This window comes from Triturus cristatus, chromosome 3_1 (genome assembly GCF_964204655.1).
Source record: "Triturus cristatus chromosome 3_1, aTriCri1.1, whole genome shotgun sequence".
Classification (NCBI taxonomy): Eukaryota; Metazoa; Chordata; class Amphibia; order Caudata; family Salamandridae; genus Triturus; species Triturus cristatus.
Genome location: NC_140583.1, coordinates 790,012,795 through 790,026,323, shown reverse-complemented (window position 1 = coordinate 790,026,323; position 13,529 = coordinate 790,012,795). Strand labels below are relative to the sequence as shown.

At 44.2% G+C, this 13,529-nt stretch overlaps 1 protein-coding gene across 8 annotated transcripts in view; it reads left to right on the top strand.

Annotated features, from left to right (window-relative positions):
* RBM44 (RNA binding motif protein 44) overlaps nt 1-13,529 on the top strand; it is a 2,201,010-nt gene that overhangs the window by 952,258 nt on the left and 1,235,223 nt on the right. The window lies entirely within an intron of this gene.

Here is a 13,529-nt window from a genome sequence, read left to right as displayed (position 1 = left end):
CCGCCAGCCAAGCACCATTCCACGCACACCACCAACAAAGTGCCAGTCCACACACACCAACAGCCAAGCGCAAGCCTACACACACCGCCATCACATTTAGGATTAAAAAAAACACAAACAAATTGCAAATAGATACAAATCTTCTAACAGAAAATCAGCAACTAAATACATTGCACTAACACCAACCTTGAAACAGAATCAAATTATCCAAAGAATACAGACCAGGCAGTTCACTTTACCACTCAAGAATCCTCCCCAAAACTTTTTCGTGTGTGGTACGCTCTAAAACAAGCAGAGAGACACAGTGCAGGATGAGAAGGACAGTCTGGGCAGTACATACGACTCTCCTTCCGCAAACCTTTTCGCCAACAGACTCTACATCTCCTACTGGGAAAATCTTTTGCGGGTGTGGGAGGAATGTGATCTGGAAAGTGGCGTTCTTTCAATCTAGCAACATCCTCCACCAGTCCAACTCTAGGAACACTTGCCTGTTCCACTACAACAAGGCTGCCTATTACAGACTCCTGAAACTTAGCAAAAGTCATCTTTGACTCAGGGCAAGAATCCTGGAACACAACAAAAGCATTAAACATTGCCATGTGGAAAAGATGGATAGCCAACTTCTTGTACCAAATGTAAGCCTTACGAAGAGCAGTGTAAGGTTCCAACCTCTGATCTACTCTGTCAACACTACCCATGTGCCTATTATAGTCTAAAATGCACACAGGTTTGCGCGCTTCAGCGACCTGACCCCAAACAGTCACAGGTGCAGTGCTTTCATCATGGATGGTAGTCAGCATGTAGACATCTCTCCTGTCTGTAAAGTTCACAGCAAGAAGCTCCTGGCAACGCAACGCACTGCACTGTCCCCGCACAAGCTTTTGACACACAAGTTATTTCGGGAAACCTTTACGGTTAGAGCGGATTGTGCCACAAGCAAGAGTGTCCACTTTGGCCAATTCCCTGAACAACCGCAGACCAGTGTAGAAGTTGTCTACATATAAATGGTGGCCTTTGTTAAAAAATCCTCTTCCAAGTTTCCAAACAATTTTCTCAGTCACTCCAAAAGTGGACGGACAACCAGGGAGGTTAAACCTAGATTCCTTACAGGTGTACACCCTGAAATTAGAGACATATCCAGTCCTACTGTCACACAGCATATACAGCTTTATTCCATAGCGTGCCCTCTTACTAGGAATGTATTGCCTAAAAACCAAGCGGCCCTTGAACAACACCAAAGACTCATCCACTGCAATTTGTTTCCCAGGAGCATAGATCTCAGGAAATCGATCAACAAAGTGATCAAGGACAGGCCTAATCTTAAAAAGACGGTCACAGTCAGGGTGATCTCGTGGCAACGCTAAACCATTATCAACAAAATGCATCATCCGAAGCAGTAGCAAATACCTGTCACGACTCATGACTGCCGGAAAAATAGATGTTGCCATCAAGGGACTGCTAGACCAATATGAAGACATTGATGGCTTCCTTAGCAAGCCCGTCAAAAAAGTTAAACCCAAGAACTTCTTCATCTCTTCAACATTTGGGGGAGTCCACCGGGTAGCTCTAGAGTGTGGCTTAAGACTGGCACAGTTGTCCCTCAAAAACTGTTCGGCATACAAATTAGTCTGCTCAACAATCTCTGCAAAAAACACATCATCCATAAACAACTGAAAAAAATTGACCGGCAAAAAGCTTTCAGTATTCACTCTAGACCCTGGAACACCAGTAAACTCTGGCAATGCCGGCTGCACCATGCCAGGGACAACCCAGAGGTCATCACTTTCAAAGGGAAGCCTAGCAGCCCCAGCCTGCAGCCCAGAAGCCTCTTGCCGCACTACACCAACGGGAAGCCTTGCAGCCCCAGCCTGCAACCCAGATGCCTCTTGCCGCACTATCGGCACATCAGTCTCCTCCTCTAACACAGGCACTTCATCCGCACTAAGAGTATCTTCATCATCCGATGACTCCATACGGAGAGACAACTCACTGCCAGAATCGTCCCCTGCCTCCTCTCCCTCAGATGCAGAGTCAGTCTCTGAACCAATATCAGAGGAAGACTCAAACAGCAAACCAACAACCTGCTGAGCAGTCATCCTGCGGCTAGCCATTATACTTACTAAGATAGAAGACTGCACAACCAAGTCAACAACAACCAACAATGTGCAAACCAAGTAAGTAAAGAAATGTGTACCTTTATCACAAAGATCAATGTACTCAAAAACTATACAATCCAATTACAAGAGACAGCTGCACTCACCAGAAACTAACTCTGCAGTGACACAGCAAAAACCAACGATATCAAACTAGAAAGAAGAAAAAAAACACATTACTCACAAGACAACAAAATACACATCGAGCACCAATGCAAAACGTTTTTGACACTCAAAAAACAAACATACTGCTATTATTACACCATTTGCAAAAAAAATTCATGCAGAGAAATCAAACACATTTACATTGTACAAAAAAGAGTCTCTTACCAAACTACACAAACAGCAGAACCGCCAGAAACACGGCAAACTGAAGAGCAAAAGCCTTCACCTAGAACAAAAAAGTAAAAAAAAACATTACTATTGCAATTCACAAAAAAAAAAACCAATAAACATAACATTCTATGTTACTACCCAAATGGTCAATCGTTATGTTCCAGGTGGGGCAGAAAACAGCAGGAAAAAAAAGGCTACTCTGTCCCGGGGCGGGTGGGCCAAATACATATTATAAAAATTGCCCCCTGGAAGCGACACTTGCCAAAGGAGTCACTTCCATTTTTATTTACACTAATTCCCTGGTGTCTAGTGGGCTTTTCTGCCCCCTCCCCCCCCCCGGGGCCAGACACGGAGTGAAAGTGGACCGATCTGCCCCCAGGGGGGGCAGAAAAGTCTGTGCAAAAATTATTCCCCAAGGGAAGCGACCCTTGTCCAAGGGGTCGCTTCCCATATCACTATAACGAAATTCCCTGGTGTCTAGTGGGCTTTTCTGCCCCCCCTGGGGGCAGAAACGGACCGAAAGTGGACCGATATGCCCCCAGGGGGGGCAGAAAAGTCTGTGCACAAATTCTCCCCCAGGGAAGAGACCCTTGCCCAAGGGGTCACTTCCCATAACAAAATTGCGAAATTCCCTGGTGTCTAGTGGGCTTTTTTGCCCCCCCCCCCGGGGGGGCAGAAACGGACCGGAAGTGGACCGATCTGCCCCCAGGGGGGGCAGAAAAGTCTGTGCACAAATTCTCCCAAGTTCAGCCCCAGGGAAGCGACCCTTGCCCAAGGGGTCGCTTCCCATATCAATATATCGAAATTCCCTGGTGTCTAGTGGGCTTTTCTGCCCCCCCTGGGGGCAGAAACGGACCGAAAGTGGACCGCTCTGCCCCCATGAGGGGCAGAAGAGTCTTTGCAAAAATTCTCCCCCAGGAAGCGACCCTTGCCCAAGGGGTCGCTTCCCATATCACCATTACGACATCCCTGGTGTCTAGTGTGCTTTAACGAACCGGAAGTGGACCGATCTGCCCCCAGGGGGGGGCAGAAGAGTCTTTGAAAAATTTCTCCCCCAGGGAAGCGACCCTTGCCCAAGGGGTCGCTTCCCATATCACCATTACGACATCCCTGGTGTCTAGTGGGCTTTTCTGCCCCCCCTGGGGGCAGAAACGGACCGATCTGCCCCAGGGGGGGCAGAAAAGTCTGTCCAAAAATTGTCCCCCAGGGAAGCGACCCTTGCCCAAGGGGTCGCTTCCCAAATGGCCGAAAACAACATCCCTGGGGTCTAGTGGGGGCATTCCTGTCCCACGATCGCGACGCTGTGCGCGATCGTGGGACAGGAATGCCCAGCATTGAGACATCAGGGGAGAGGAAATACTCTTTCCTCTCCCCCGATGCCTCAAGGCCCTGGAATTCCGACACCCCCCCCCCCCCCCCCCCCCCCCCCCGCCACACCGCAGCAAAACACCTACCTGATCCGTTGGACGCGCTGGAAGAAATGAATTCCAGCGCGTCCAGCGCTTCCTGATGACGTCAGCGCGCGCTGTGCGCGCTGACGTCACCAGGAAGCGTGGGGGGGCTCGGGGGTGGCAGCGGAAACTCTTCCGCTGCCATCCCCATCTGTGGGGGCACGATCGATGCCCCAGGGGGGAGCGCCACCGCTTCCCCCAGGGGCTGTGCTCATGACGGAGCGGTTCAGTCATGAGCACAGCTCAACCGATGCTCATGACGGAACCGTTCCGTCATGAGCATCGAAGGGGTTAATGAAAATCCCATGATGCAGAAGTAATGCCTTCTTATAGTCCTGGTTCTGCATCGTAGGCATTCTTAAAAGAAACTTACCCTATCTGAGCATCTGCTGCGGAATCTGAGTCTAGGCAGTATTGTGAATGTATGGACTGAGCCCCATGTGGTCTCTCCTTTTTGTGCCTCCCTATTTGGACACTGCTAACTGATGTCTACTTATCTGTAGACACCTGAAGACATAGGCTTTGACTCAACCGGTGCTGGCGGAATCAGAAGGCAAGATCTGCCTCAAACCAGTTTCGTTTCTGAAATACACGATCACGGAGTGCAACTTTAGTATAGACATGAGACAAACTTCCAGCCAGAGTGCTAAGATTTCTCTATCCGAATCTGCCTAACATCTGGAGTGCCTAAATAGCCCTATGCCCACTCCCTTTGGCAGGTTCAGGACTATACCCTGGGGAAGTTTGACAGCCTGCCAGAGGCTGCTTTGAAGGAAGTTGCTGACAAACTGCGCACATGGGGCATTAGAGGTACCCTTAGACTATGAAGAGGATGTAAGGATTTTCTGATAAAATTTTAGCATCAACATTAAGTAATGTGATTGGCTAATATCACCTACATTTCTTAGGGTCTTTGCTGGTTTTCAGTATAACAATTGTTACCGATTCCATCATAGAATTAGTGACTTTTAGAGATGTCAGGAAGTGGTTAAAAGCTTTGGCCTGGGTAACTAAGTATGTTTTTGAAGACAGGGTCCCCACTATTTTCTGTAGTAAGAGCTACCCAAGTTCAATAAAACAAATTTCAGAGCTACTAATATTATTAGTGTTGTAATAATGACCACATCAAGCAAAGAATACATTCATAGCCACCCTATGCAAGATTACCGGCAGTGGTCACCTCAGTGCAAGTTTGCGTGCAGTGATCACTTCAGTGCAGAAGCAGTGTAATCCAGGCTTTGTTAATTTGGAATGCCATTACATGGGTAATACATAGCAGCCATAGCTGTAATGCCCCTGCATCAAGGTAATATTAATAATGTCTCCGCCAGTGCCACGTGATTTATCTCTTAAATATCCTCTTTAAATATATTTTTGAAATTTAGCTTTCTCCAAACATCAGCGTATGAATTCTGAAAATACATACATTTTTGTCTCAGATGGGCAATTTTCAATTGGGGTATACGTATATTAATTCAGCCAAGCGCAAGATTCAAATTTAGTAGACTGTGCTGCACACTGAAGAGCTACTTACAGCTACCTACCAGTAACTCACAAGCCATTTGGTGGAGAAGCTTGTTTTAAAGGCTTTATAAACTGTAGCTTTTAAGCCATCAGGGCTGGGTGCCTTGTTAATAGGGAGATTTGATCTGCTATGGCATATCTAACCTCATCAAGGGTAATGTATTCATTAGGAATTTATTGCAGTGGTTCTTAGCCTCTGGTCCGAGGACCCCTTTTACTCTGCAAATCCTACTAAGGACAGCCGTGACTGTGATACCAAAATACATAATATAATTAATATTTTAAAATTAATAAAGTTATATACAAATAAAGAAGTAAAATTGGAAATGTTAAACTTTTTCTATATTTGATAGTGAATTAAAGAAAATATTTCAATATTTGACCATGTGCTTGGTATGTACTTGTATTTTAATTTTTGGTGTTTTGAAGTTCCAGTCATAGAAACTGCTTAGGACAGGGGGCCCTAGCTTCCAGTAATGACTCGGAGGGATCAATGGATCCAGTAGTAATTCAGTTAGGGTCCACAGCAGTAAACAAAGTTAAACACTGTTCTATGGTCTTCCGCTCAAGCGGAGAGAGCAAACTTTCTCAGATGTTCAATCTGTATCGACTCAGGCACATTGTCCCTTTAGTATAAAACTACTGAAACCCAGGGAAACCTGCAATCTGACTAATATTGTTTGCGAGGTTTGCTTTTTTGATTTTTGGGTAAATATTCCATCCGTGTTATAGCCTCTTGTTTGCTATAAATATTTTTGTTCTAAATAAGTCTTTTCATTTGACTTAGACAAGTGAAAATCATAACAGATTGTACCCAATTTTATGCGCAGTCGCGTGTGTCAAGGGTGCAGTACCAGGCAAGCCACAGTTATCCCTCTGCCCCTCAAAGCCATCTTTTGGACCACCATGCTGACAAGATTTTGTCTCATTTTGTGAGGCATCCCGACTCTTGTATACCACCCTCTCCGCCAACATACACCAGTCCATATCTCTCTCCCATTTGGCCGTTTCTGGTGCAGCTTTTGGCCCCCAATGTCGGGCTACGTTCCGTTTTGCCACTGAGACCCAGAGCAATTCCCAGTTCGTTGTGTTCAGGTATTGTCTTCTCACCCTATATGTTTAACATAAACCATTTTGCTGCCTTTACTACAGGAAGTTACTTGTGTCATGCAGTCCACCAGTCCTTCCCAGAAACTGAAATTTGGAGCATTCCCACACTATGGAAGAAGGTGCCTGCTAGTCTGTATTCCCTGGTGCACATCTGTGAGGCGCCTCTACCCATTTTGTATAAGGTTGTACCAGAATAGTAGGCGCTGTTTAGTCTCTAGACTTGGATGAGCCTAAACCCTGCCCTGAAGGCAATCTCATTTGGGCCTCCGAGGGCTTCCTCCCACTCAACCTCCTCAAAGTCCCTAAGATCCTGTTCCCAGTTAGTTTTCAGTTTTTGTAGTACACCCAGTATTTCCTTATATACTAAGGAGGTTGTCCCTTTTGTTATGAAGCCGACTAGCAGTCTGTCTTCTGGGGGTCTTCCTTTGGCTAGAGTGTGGTCCCTTGGCACGCAGGCTCTCAAGGTTGTGTCTCACTTTGATGTAGAAAAATGTTTGAGTGCCATTTGATATGACTCTGAGGGTGACAAATAGGATTACGTCACCCCCCTGCCATAGGTTACCTAGCTGTGATATACTGATTGTGTCCTATTTGATGAACCCCTCAAGACGTCCCACCACCTGGATTATGGCACCGTCCCATTGGGGGGGTCAGTTCTGTGGGGGATGCCTTTCCAGCTGAGAAATTCTGTCGCCTCCCTCCAGACTGCCTTTGTTGTTTCAGTGTGAGGTGGAAGCGTACCTCATTCATGCGCTATTGTTTAATAGAGGGCTGCATTGTCAATACTACATCAAATGCCAGGGACATTGGAGCATGATACGAAATAATCTGCGTCCCTCTTTTGCAAATAAGGTTGTAGGGATACCCCTTGCTCTTTAAACAAGTAAACTATCCTGGAGAACATCCTATGAATGTTACAATCGCATGTATAGCTCCTATCACCCAGATGTAAGTGGCACCAAATGTCTACTGGATTTAAGTCTACTAGCTCTTTTGGGAAGTTAGGGTGACCACCTGTGGAGCCCGATCGGTCCTTTGTTGGATGCAAAGTAGTATCAACATCTCCTTCCCCTAGCAGAAGTTCCTGGCTGACAGCTGAAATGCAAAGGAACAAATCAGAAAACAATACTGCTCACATCATTGGGGCGAAGACTTTTATCTGTGTTATTTCTTTGTTCACCAATTTGCTGTTTGCAAGAAGCTATCGGCCATTTGCCTCTTGAAGCGGCCCTGTTGGAGCAATTGGGACTTTACTTTTACGTAATATTGACACCCCCCTTGTTTTAGTGGGTGTTGACGAGTGAAACTGAGATGTGTAATGGAGACCTTCAGTCTATATGCATTACTGTCCAAGAGATGTTTCTTGTAAGAAGGCAATATTTTTTATTTTATAGGGATATCCATGTGTATTCATAAGCGTTGAATAGTCCTGCTCACATGCGGGCACACCGGAGCACTTCTTTAATATATCTTAAGTGGAAAGTTACGCCCTTCTTCAGGAAGGCCTGTAAAGACACTTAATAAAAAGACAAATAGCACAGCCTATCTACATAGGCTACAATGGCCCAATTCTACATCATGAATTCAAGAAAGGGCAGTACATTAAATAAGAGAACAATTTAAGATGTTTTTTAAACCTCAGAAACCTCCCTCACAAACCCCTTTTTATGATCGAGAGAGTGTGCAGGTCAGAGTAGCCTCATAAGCTGTCATTATATGGCTAAAAATAAATTGTGCCCTTAGGAACCTAGAGATCACCAGTATTTCATCATGCACAGGTGGTGGCAGTTACTTCAGGTATTTTCTGGCTCTTGCTGATTTTTGGCTTTTTTCCTTAAAATACTCCTCTAAATATTCATAACGACTCTTTACTCGACGTCTTTGGTCTCTTCCTGCCATTTTCTCACAGGAATTGCTGTCTTTTTACTTCACAAATGCCATATCTTTTTGACGAATGCCTGTGGGAGAAAAAAGGCTACGACAGATCCTCGCAAGGTATGTTTTCTTTGTCTTCCAGATAACCATGTTCCTGAGACCTATCACATCTGCAGGAACTTTTCCAGGCACACTGTACGTAACAAGAAGATTTGCCTTCAGGGCGCGGAGGAGCGACCAAAATAACAAACACAATCTGCAGATGGCGCCTCAGGGCAAGGAGAGGGTCTGTCCACTACTAGGGCTCTTTCATTGGTTTCTGGAGGGCACCCCAGACAGAAATCAGCAAAAAATGCCATCGGTCCCGTTTGAGGAGATCAACATCGAGAGGAGGTACACTGCCAAACTGTTCGCTGTCTAACCATTAGTTTTTGACAAAACGCTGCAGATCAGCATCGAGGCATGGGGTACCGACCTCGATTACTCCACTGTCAGCCCATAGACCTTGTTCGACGTAGAGGGGCCCATTGTCTACGAGGCCCACTCAACGGCAAGATCAATATTGACGTTCGACACATCAACGTCAATCGACGGGAGGTCAGGATCTACGTCGAGGCACCGCCTTCAGTCACCGGCGAGGCACACTCCCACATCAAGTCTTCGCTGTCATGTGCCATCAACCAGGAGATCGCAGTCAACCAGTAGATCGACGGGAGGACTGAGGAAGGTCTATGTCGAGGACTCTTTCAGCCTCTACCAGGCCCCAAGAAGCGCAGAGAAAAAGGAGACTTATCTACACTTCTCCGGATTCCAATTATTCTCTGAAAAACTCACCTTCATGGGAGGCACCAGCTGCATATTCGCCAGCACCATCTTCTCCTCCGCTTCCAAAGCCTTCTCCTCCTTTGCTTCAAGCACCAAAACCAATGTCTCGGACGTCTCCTTCTCAGCCACCTCCACCAGCTCCACTAGATCCTACGCCAAGGCTCAGATCTTGTTCATAACATAATCATTCTAAGCGCCACCATCATAGATCAAGGTCATCACCATCATCCAGCTGCTCACATCGTCACCAATCACGATCTTGCTCCAGACACACTACCAGGACCACATCTACCAGTACAAAGAGATGTTCTCTCACTCTGAGGCTCTCCTTCTCCACTCATCTCAACAGTGGATGACATTACTTCCTTCCAAGAAGTTTTGGTGAGGGGGTACTACCAAAGTAAATATGCCTATGTCCACACCGACTGCATCTGTGATCTTCGAGACCCTTCAGCATAGGTCAGCGTCACAGCAGTTACTACCTCTGGTTCCCAGTCTCTTAGAGCCTGCTATGGACCTCTTCTTTACCCCATCTTCTGTTAAACGACCTCCCATCTAGGCTTCAGAAGGTGTACAGTCCTCCAGAGCAGGATCCTGCTTTTCTCCATACGGACCCAACGGCAGACTCTGTCATTGTAGTAACAGTACAGAAACATCATACCACGACTCTTGTTTCAACCGTTCCTCCGGATAGAGAGTCGCAAGCTAGACTCTGTGGGTTGAAAGGTCTGCAGTACTGCTGCAACCACAATGAAGACTGCAAGTGCCCCTGCCCTGCTTGGCAGATACGACAGAGCTCGGTGGGAATCCCTGCAGCAATTCTTGGACCTTCTAATGAAATTCTCACTGAAGGGCTGATGGTCTCTAATCACATATTTAGTGCTGTCGCAGATTCTTCCCTCCTTGCGGCTCACGAATACTGCCACGGTATCGCTCTCTGATGGCATTCTTGGCTTCGCCTTACCTCTCAAGCCAGAATCGCAACAGAGAATCCTCAATCTGCCATTTTCTGGTACCACGATCTTTGGTACTCACATTAATGACGAGATGGTGAGGATGAAGGCTGAATTGGAGACTTTAATAACTGTCTGCTTAGAAAAACCTAAAGAGCCAAAGAAAACCTTTAGGCCATTTCAACGCAGTTTTTCTTAAGAGGGTTTAAACCCCTCGTTGGTGTCAGGGCCGACAACAATCTGGTATGCAGTCACAACAGTACAAACGATCCTACTAACCTTACAAGAGAAAGCAGGCTTGAGGAAGATCAAGCCAGCTTCCTCCTCTGGGAGGTAAACAATCTGGTTCAAAACCTTGAATCATCCCTTCCCTCCTTGCCGTTACCCACTCCGGGAGGGGGAGGCATCCATCATTTTCTGGAAGAGTGGAAAAACATCACCCAAGCACCTGTGTTCGGAGTATTGATCACAGTGGATATTGTCTCAGGTTCTATATGATTATATGCCTCTTAACCGACCTATCTTATTTTTGTAGGTAAAAAACTCTCAAAGATCAATGTAACAACACCACAATGTTCCCCCTAAATACAATGTCTTTACAAAATTGTTGCTTTTTCTTTGTTTTTATTATTTAGTCAGTAACAAAAAAAAAAATTTGTATCAAAAATATATATTCATGTACCATTTTCATATTTTTTCTTTTTTTGTTTGTGCTTTACATAAATTCTGAAGACGAATGAATATACGTGATCAATAGATGTGAACAACAGTTAAATTATTATCAGAAACAAAACAATACTTAAATAATTTGCAGTGCCCCTCAATGAACAACAAAAAAAATATATACATTTACATCTTGCTAACTATTCTCGCATACCAACATCCATACCACATACCACAAAATATACAAAAAAAAAGATTATAAAAAATATATCACAACTGGATAGGTCTTCTGTTAATTGCTGTTGTCAAAATATTATTCTGATGACATTGTTTTCAGACTGAATTTCTTTTTCTCATTAGGTTTAAGTTGATCCATTAGAGTTCGTTTTCCAGTTGTGAGGTAGCTGGTCTGGTCTACGTACGTTTCGGTGACAATATAACTAGGATCACCTTCCTCAGGACCATCAAGGAATTAAAAAAGTAGAGGGGAAACTTTATTCTGAAAATGCAAACACACTGTAAGTGAGATATGGGGAACATTGAAGTACTTAATGTATTCTTCAGAACAACTGTTATTGTCTATTTCTTCCAGTAAGCTGATACATGCAAGTCTCAGGGAAGAGAAAGAACCATTCAAAGTGAAGAAATGGAGAATTATATACAACCCTTCTACGGAGTGACGAACTGTGCAATTCGTTTTAAAGATAGCCATAGAAATCTTGGTGATGTACCCATTAGTTAGAAAAAGCAAAGAACCAATCACCTTGTGTTAAAGATAGAAAAACAGAATTAACTCCGGAGTACCTGTTTGAGTATAGAATATATACGTAGTGAAATCTCTGTGCTGGTTCCTCTAGGGTAGCTATCTAGTAAGGCTAGAACCGTTGTTTACACACTCTGTTGTAAACTAGAGAAGAGAATAAGAGCTAATTAGAAAAAAGGATCCTATAAAACAGGTGATTATGGCTAGAAAAAGGGGATAAATGATATCTCTTACTATGCCAACATGAAAATATTCAGTGTCAGGATGTCTTGTCTTGGTGAAATTTTGTCCTGTGCGACCTGTGTTAGCCTCGCACGTGTGATGTCTCCTAAGTAGGAGTGTAGCTACAAAGGAAAGACATATAGGAAAAGGTCTGGATGTGCAACAACATTTATCACTGGGTGTGTTCAAAAGAGTCTTATATTGATCTTACCTCCCAACGGGGTGCAAACGACAGACGAGAGGTTTTTCTATTTTGTATTTGGGCATCTATTATCCACGTTTACCACATGGGGCTTGAGATGTTGGATATATTAATTTGTTCTAGAAGATAAATTCAGCAACGTTACAAATCTGTTCCAATTGGTTATCAGGGCTTATTTGAACAACAACACACTCAAAAATTAGAAATAATTATCTTTAAAAGTTTCTGACAAAGGAAATTTCTTTGTTTTCAGATAATTTTTTCGAGATTTAAAGAGATTTTGAGTTTTAATGGTCGCACTAAGCTTGCCTAAGCATTTGCTGGTTCGGTATGGCCATGGTTGGTATTTTATTTAAGATAATATGTTTCTTGCGCTTGTAAGGGCAGAGGAAATGGATCGTCGTTTTTTAGAAAAAATCATATCAGCAATTAGGCTAATTAGATTGTTCGACACGAAGCAGCAAAAGCGTTCTAGACTTAGACTAGGATTGAACTCTAATTGTTCTAAAAAGGAAAACAAACGCTTGCTAAGGTCAAACAACAATTTAAAGCATAAAGGAGATCCAGGAAGTCTCTATGTCTGGAACTAAACAAGACGAGAATAAGGTCCTCGTGTACTATAGCCCAGTGTTAATCAAACGGACAGAGTGAAACTAATTTCGAAACAATGAGTGAACCTAAGAATCGGTATCAGCGTGGATGGTATCATCTTACCTTACGTGGTTCTGTGGAGCGTAACCCTCTTGTTGTCCGATGCAAAGTTTGTGACGGACGATTGTGGACTCGTTTAAATGTCTGCCGATCATAGCGTGATCTCGCGATATTTTCAGCATAACCGGTACTATACTCCTAAGAGTATTGTGACCATGGGTGACATGTTGGAATGGGTCTTTCACAACCGAAGCAAGACCTCAAGTGTCTAAGACTATTGGAGTATGTGCGAAGTTGAAAGCTGTGAGCCGATGCAATGTATGTGACATCGCAAGGTCTCGTGACATCAATGGTTCTATTCAACAAACAATAATTTAACTTGGGTGACATGTTGGAAAAGGCAACTCTCAGCAAGAAGAGTTAAAAGTGAGAGTATCTTGCTGAGATGTGTGCTAGATCTACGGCACTTACACGCAAAGTTATGAGGTATGCACATAAAGTCTATATATTGTGTTGCATGAATTGCGAAGACAAATCATCATATTTGACGGAAAGGATATTGTATTGGTTCGTATTACATATTGAGTCAGCTATCAAGACGAGCAAATAGTGGCAAAAGAGCAACTATACAAATAGTTTAGTGCTCTCAAACACTACATTGAGTAAAGAGAAAAACGCAAAAGCGTAGGTTTTAGATATTCGTATTAACTGTATGGTGGTCTCGTAGGCTTGCCGATACGCCTATCTAAGAGTGAAGCAAAGCAGGCGCCATCTTGGAGTAGTTAAGTAAGATTAATGAAT